This window comes from Molossus molossus, unplaced genomic scaffold, assembly GCF_014108415.1.
Source record: "Molossus molossus isolate mMolMol1 unplaced genomic scaffold, mMolMol1.p scaffold_m16_p_6, whole genome shotgun sequence".
NCBI lineage: Eukaryota > Metazoa > Chordata > Mammalia > Chiroptera > Molossidae > Molossus > Molossus molossus.
Window position 1 is genome coordinate 25,429,334 of NW_023425399.1, and position 6,856 is coordinate 25,436,189.

Genomic DNA, 6,856 nt, shown 5'->3' on the forward strand with positions numbered 1-6,856 from the left:
GTTTTTCATGACCTTGATTACCTCATGCCATTCCCTTCAGGCCTGTAGTTTTTCTGTTGAGAAGTCAGCTGAGAGCCTTATGGGGTTTCTTTGTAGGTAACCTGTTGATTATCTCTTGCTTTTTTTAGGATTATCTCTTTGTCTCTACTTTTTGGCATTTTGATTACTATGTGTGTTGGTGTTGGTGTTTGGGTTCTTTTTTCCTCGGGGTTTCTGTGCTTCTTGCATCTAGGATAACGTATCTTTGGAATGTCCAAGTAATTTTCCTTTCTCCGGACCCCTCAAAGCACAGGCACCGCTCTGCAGAGACCACAAATCCCTCACCGTTATTGAGTTAATTGCTGACTGTTAACTATCCTGCACCCACCGTGTAAAAGATGTATGTGTCTATCACTTTACATTTCATCCAGTCCCAGAGGTTTCCCCACTCCGCTTTCTCCCACCTCCCTACCCCATCACCAGTGGATTTCATGGAACTGCTTCATCTCCTCTTTTGATGGTAATGTACAAAATAAGGTGCAAAAGTGTTATTATCCAGAGCATTATCTCAATCCACTGAAGGTTTTCTTCCCGGCAATTGTCAACAGTCTGGGCTCAAATCAACTCACAAAAACTCCTCACAGGTTTGAATGTTTCTGACGTTGACAGTATGATTTGTGAACTGTCCAGTGTGACACCTCCCAGGGACCCTAAAGTCTATTTTAGGTGGGTACTTCTGTAGAAATTGTCAGAACCTGAGTTTCCCTTGTAGCTGACTTGGGGTGAGGGGATGCAAACTGAGCACATGCAGGAAGCAGAAGAGCCCAGGAGAAAACCACAAACTTCTCCCACACTCACCCTTCTCCACACCCCTGACAGAAGCAGCAGAAATCCCCTGGGACGAACAGGGGCCACAGACCTTCGAGGACACTAGGGCTTCAATCCATGAGCTCTAGGGTCAGGGGCCTGAGTTCAAATAACGCTCTGTCACTAACCACTGAGTAACCGAGACCCTCTCTGGGCTTCCGTTTTCTTACCTGTAAGGTAAGGAGGACAAGAGATTCTACCTTGGATACAATTGCCAAATGAGAGGACAACCACAGGCATTTCCAACAGTGTCTGCATGTGGCAAGTGTTCAAGAAGTTCAAACTTGCCATGGCCAGTTTGGCTCAGCGGTTAAGTGTCGGCCTATGGACCAGAGAGTCCCGGGTTTGGTTCCCACTAAGGTCATGTACCATGAAAGAAAAAGAAGAAGAAGAAGAAGAGGAAGAAGAAGAAGTTGTTCAAATGTTACTATTCGTTAGATTTCCTAACCTTGAGTTTTCGACTGACATTAGAGAATACAGATGTGAATGTGGATGTAATTGAACATACAGGGCACTTAGCAGCATTCTCTGCATCTTCTGGTCTCTTTTCCTCGTCATCCTCATTCAGCATGAAGAAACTACACGAAAGTAATGAACAAAATTCTACTCATTCCCTCCACACACACTTCCCTTTGGCATCTCAACTCTATTCTATAAATTCAGGGTGTCCCCCCAAAACGTACACAGGGTGTCTGTAGATCATGTTATGTTTAATAATGAAGAGTATTTGAAGAGACTCTGGCTTTAAAATTATACTTTTTTGTGTGTATACATTTTTAGGGACACCCTGTGTATGTCTGCTTCTTTTATGTCTGGTGCATTCATTTACATCTGCATGCAAATCATATGGTTTCTGTCTTTTTTTTCTGACTCATTTCACTTAGGGTCTAGGTCCATCTGTGCTGTTGCAAATTGCAACATTTTATTCTATTTTATTGCTGAATTGCATTTCACTATATATACGTACCATATCCATGCACTTAATGAGAAAAAGTTTTATTCATTTTACCAAGAGAGAAGCTTGCTTGTCTTAAGAGTTTGGTGGAGGCCCTGGGTAAGTTTGGAGATGCAGAAAGGAAGGACGTTAAGTTCTCTCTCTCTCTGCCATCTGGGCGACAGAGAACTAAACACCTGCTCATATGCAGTTGGTGTAGACTGGGAAGGATTGGAAGAGAACAAAAAGAAAGGCTTTTCCAAAATCCTGTGTGTGTGTGTGTGTGTGTGTGTGTGTGTGTGCCTCCTCACACCCACTCATGCACAGGCGCACACACACACAGATACAGATACATGCATCACAGATACATAGAGTATGGCCTTGAGAACACAACTTGATTTGAGGATTAATAAAATTATAATACATATTAAATGCTCAATAACATACTAGGCACATTGGAACCATCCAACATATAATTAGCAAAAGTTTGCGAGGACAAACGGCATATTTGAACTGTGTGCCTTGGAGTAACATCATGGTAAACGACTCTCTTCCGGTTTATTTGTCTGGGATTTCTGGTTTTTCTGCCAACAGCCTTGACTGCGAAGCTGAGCAGCATAAGGGGGTTAAAAGAATGAGCTCTAGAAGCTCGTGGCCCAGACGTGAATCCTGGCTGCTCCTCGGAATTAGGTGATGATATAGGGCAAGTTATTCTCACTGCCTCAGTTTCCCCATCTTCAAATCAGGGTAATAGTCATAGCTCTCACACCGGGATGTGGTGAGGAGCACACGAGTTCATGCACACAAAGTATCACTATTGCAGTTTGAAGCATCATCTGTTTTGACGCCTGTTGTAACCAGGTGCAGGTGATGGACCCACAGAAAAAAATGCTCAGATCCCTGATTTCATGCTGTCATGTATCACCCTGTCCTTGGCCTTCTGTGCAGCCTGGGTGACACACGCATAGTTTCCAGGAGGCCCTGAAATGTAGGGGCAAAAGAGGTCCAGGGGAAGGACAGAATGTTCTACCCCAAGGGGTGCTCACCTGGGAGGCCCCGCAGCAGAGTCAGCAGCAGAGTCAGCAGCAGGCAAGGAGGAGGGCGCGGCCAGGAGGCGGGAACGGGCATCCTGGAGGCCGAGGAGCTGCTCTGTGCAAACGTGTGCTGGGCAGCCTGGATCTGCTCTGTGCGGGGAGAGAAGCCCCACCTCACAGGATATAAGAGGAAGCGCTCAGGATGGAGTGACAGGGCTGTGGCACTGTGCCCACTTCTACATTCTAAACAGTTCCTGCTTCTAGGTTGTAAAATAGAATCAGTCAGGGAAGCAACCAGATTGTAAACAGTTGCTCTTCCTACGTTCTGAGACAGACTTGGACAGGCCGACAGGGAAGAGCGCCCCCTGCCGGGGGCCTCCGCTCTCCACTGGGCCCTTCAGCCCATCTGAGGTCTTCATGGTGACGTCTCACTTGGGGCCCAAGACAAGAAAGGTCTGTGGTGTGGGCTGTGTCTCACACTTCCAAGCCCAGAAGCCTCGGATGTTGCCGGCTTACAGCCTCATGTCCTTCAGCCTCACCAAGAGCTACTCAGCTGGAGGAAGGAAGAGGGTTCACCAGAGCTGGTCAGTGTTGGGATGGAGCCATGTCTGCTCCTCAATGACTCCCTACTCCAACCCTTTACTGATGCAACTGGGATCATTTAGCCCAAACACACAGTGTGGTGTGGACCTCACCACACCTACCTGCCTCCCTGCAACCAAAGTCACAATTTCTCCCGTCTTTCAAGGAAACATGTTTATTATATGACCAAATTTGTACACCGGGCATTTCTTTTTATCTTAACCTGAGGATATTTTTCCACTTGGTGTTCAGACAGAGTAGGAGGGAGACAAAGAGGGAGAGAGAGAGAAAGAGAAACATCGACATGAAAGGAACACATTGAGTGGCTGTCAACCACACGACCAACCAGGGCCCAAGACAAACTGCAAACGACATACGTGCCCATATTGGGAACCGAACACGGGTCTCTCTGGACCGCAGGCCGATGATGTAAACGCTGACCCAAACCAGCCAGGGCTGTACTCCCAGGCATTTATTGCAGAGAAATGCAACTTATGGTCACACAAGTAACTGTGAGTGAAATAAATCCTAAGAGTCAGAAATCAGGAATTGCGTTATGGCAGCAAAATCTAAACAGTTAGCAGAGTGGAAAACGGTGGACAACATCGGGAGGTGAGGGAGGCACCCGTTTTCATACACAGAACTGGTAGAACTATTTCAATCTTAAAACAGGGATATATGTCATCCTGACAAAGGTAAGAACTAATTCTAGGTCATTCCTGTTGTAAGTGTTGCAAATAAAAAGAATGCCCACACTAGCAACTGTAGTGTTTCATAAGCTTGGTGGATATGAGTGATGATCAAAGTCCATTACCATGCTACACAGTAGTCAAAATATCACTGAAAATGGTCATTATAACTTTTAAAGATTTCATGAAATAACAAGTGTAAAGGTAGCTCTAATTAGAGATGCATAAGAACATTATGGGGAAAACCCATAAAATTGTGAATTTGAAGTCAAAAGTAAACCTAAATAGAGTATATCATGTCCATGAATGGGAAAACTCAGTATTACAAACCTATCAATTTGCCTGAGTTAATACACATATGCAATGCTATAAAATAATAATTCTAATATGATCTTTCATAAAACACGACAAAGTCATTCTAAAATGCTTCTGGGCCAAGAATAGGCACCCTGTTTTGAACAAGAAAAGGTGGGGAGATGTGTCCAAGGAGGTGTGAACATGGATTGTAAAGCTATCCTAACTAAGACAGGCTCGTTCCGACAGAGGGAGAGGCAAGTAGCTCAATGGAACACAGAGCTCACGGAAAGGACCAGGTATTCATGGAAACGTGGCATATGGCAAAGGCGGCGGTGTGGGGCACTGAGTGCTGGGTCAGTTATCCTTGTGGAAAATAATATTCCCCCACCTGCAACACTCACAGACACACACTCACACACACACTCACACACACTCACACAAACACACACACACGCATACACCCGAACCCGCACACACATGCACACACTCACACACACACTCACACTCACACACATGCGCACACATATTCACACTCACACGGAAAATATACCTAGATCAAAGGAATACATTGGAAGAGCAAAACTCGATCAAATATGAAATCAGTTTGTGGGAAAATTAATAAAATGGAGTTACATATATCAACATTATTAAAACACACAAAACTGTATTAGGCATAAAAATAAAGTTCTAGAATGTTGTATACAGTATAATAGCACTTCAATAACATTTAAAACATGTAAAGTAACATTAAAGATTGCTCAAAGATGTACACGTATGTTCTAAAAGTATAAAACCATGCTGGAGAATCATAATGCCAAATATTGAACAGTTTTTTCAAAAGGAACAGAGAACATGAGCCAGAATGTTACTGTATCAGAAAGATAAAAGGTGAGTCCATGGGTATTTTTATATTATTCATTGCACATTTCAGAATTAAGAAAAAAATGCTTATTCATCTTCGCGATTTCAAATATCTGTTGTTTAAAATGGAATCCCACTTGCAAAAGCTCTGGAAAAAAGTGAAATCTGCTCTGAATATTAAAAGTTGTTTGTGATCAGGGGAGGACGGAATCTGTTCTCTTCATCTTCCTGGTTCTGTTTTGGGAGGCGGCAGGGCCAGTTTGAAGTTCAGTGCATCAAGGTCCAGACATCCCCAATCTCCATGACCAAAGTCCATCCATGTCTCAGCTTTATCATCAGAGAGCAGGGATATGTTCGTGACGGAGGTGGGTTTGACAGGGAAGGGCAGGGGTCTAGGATAATCTGCAGGTTTGTGCAGCTTCTTCTCCCCACGGAAGCCGCTTGGAGAGGGCAGGAGGCAATATATCACATGGAAGTGTTGTAGGGAAAATCATTCATTCATTCATAAAAGAAATGGGTCATTCATTCATTCTGGTATTAATTCCACATATATTTACTGAGCACATGCTAAGTGGCAGGCACTCTGTTTGGCCTGGCTTCATGGCACAGACCAGAAATGGAGCCGCCACACCCTACACCCCAACACCTCTTTCTGAGATCTGAACCTCCTTCTATACCCACGTTCATCTTCGCCACTAGTCAGCATCGCCCAGTCTCTCAGTGGGTTCCAGAGGTTGACTTTGGCAATACTTTCTTATTCATCCCCAAGATATACCAAATGAAAACTGAAATATATAAGAGTTTCTGGGGCAACTATTGCAGTTTGGTCTGAAGCTACCTCTGCATCAACACCTTGACCACCATTTCCAGGGTCCCAAGTAATGTAATTTGAAAACCTTCAAACTCTAGGGCAGACACGGTGAGTAAGAGTTGGAAGCCTCTGAGAAAATGAAAGCATTCAGAACCTTCTCTTGAGGCTGAGTCAGGCTGTGGTTTGTGAAATTGTGGGCACACCCTGGACTCCTCTTGCCAGCCCAGGAAGTTGGCCCTGACATTCCTCCCTAAAAACTAAGGCCCGCCCCCAACTCACCTGTCACAGGCTCCACCACCTGCAGATGTGGGTGACTGTGAAACCCGTCAGCAGCAGCACTTTGAGGCCCAGGAGGAAAGTCACGAAAATAATGGCAGAAGTCCCAGGACCTAATACCAATGGACAGAAGAAGACATCAAACGAGGGCCTGGGAGTGTGAATACCTTTCTCCACTCAGGAGGCAGAAGTAACCCAGCAGCTCCCAGGAGCAGAGGTCACATGCATGCCCTCCCAGGGAGCTTGTATGTGGCATGGGCTGCTGGGGAGAGTCCGGGTTGGCAGGAAGGGAGGCGGTGCCTCATGCTGCACCAAAAGGGTGAGCACCCGCTCAGACCCTGCGATGGACACATTCACCCCCTGCAAGCCATCCAGGCTGATGTCCCATTGCTTTTCTGCGTGGACGTGGGAGCTCAGCTCCCTTGAACATGAGGCAGCTCTCCAGCCAGGGGGACGTACACGCTGTGGGTAGAATATCTGTAGGAGGCAGGTAATGGCCACCAAGTCCAAGGATGGTGAAGACTGG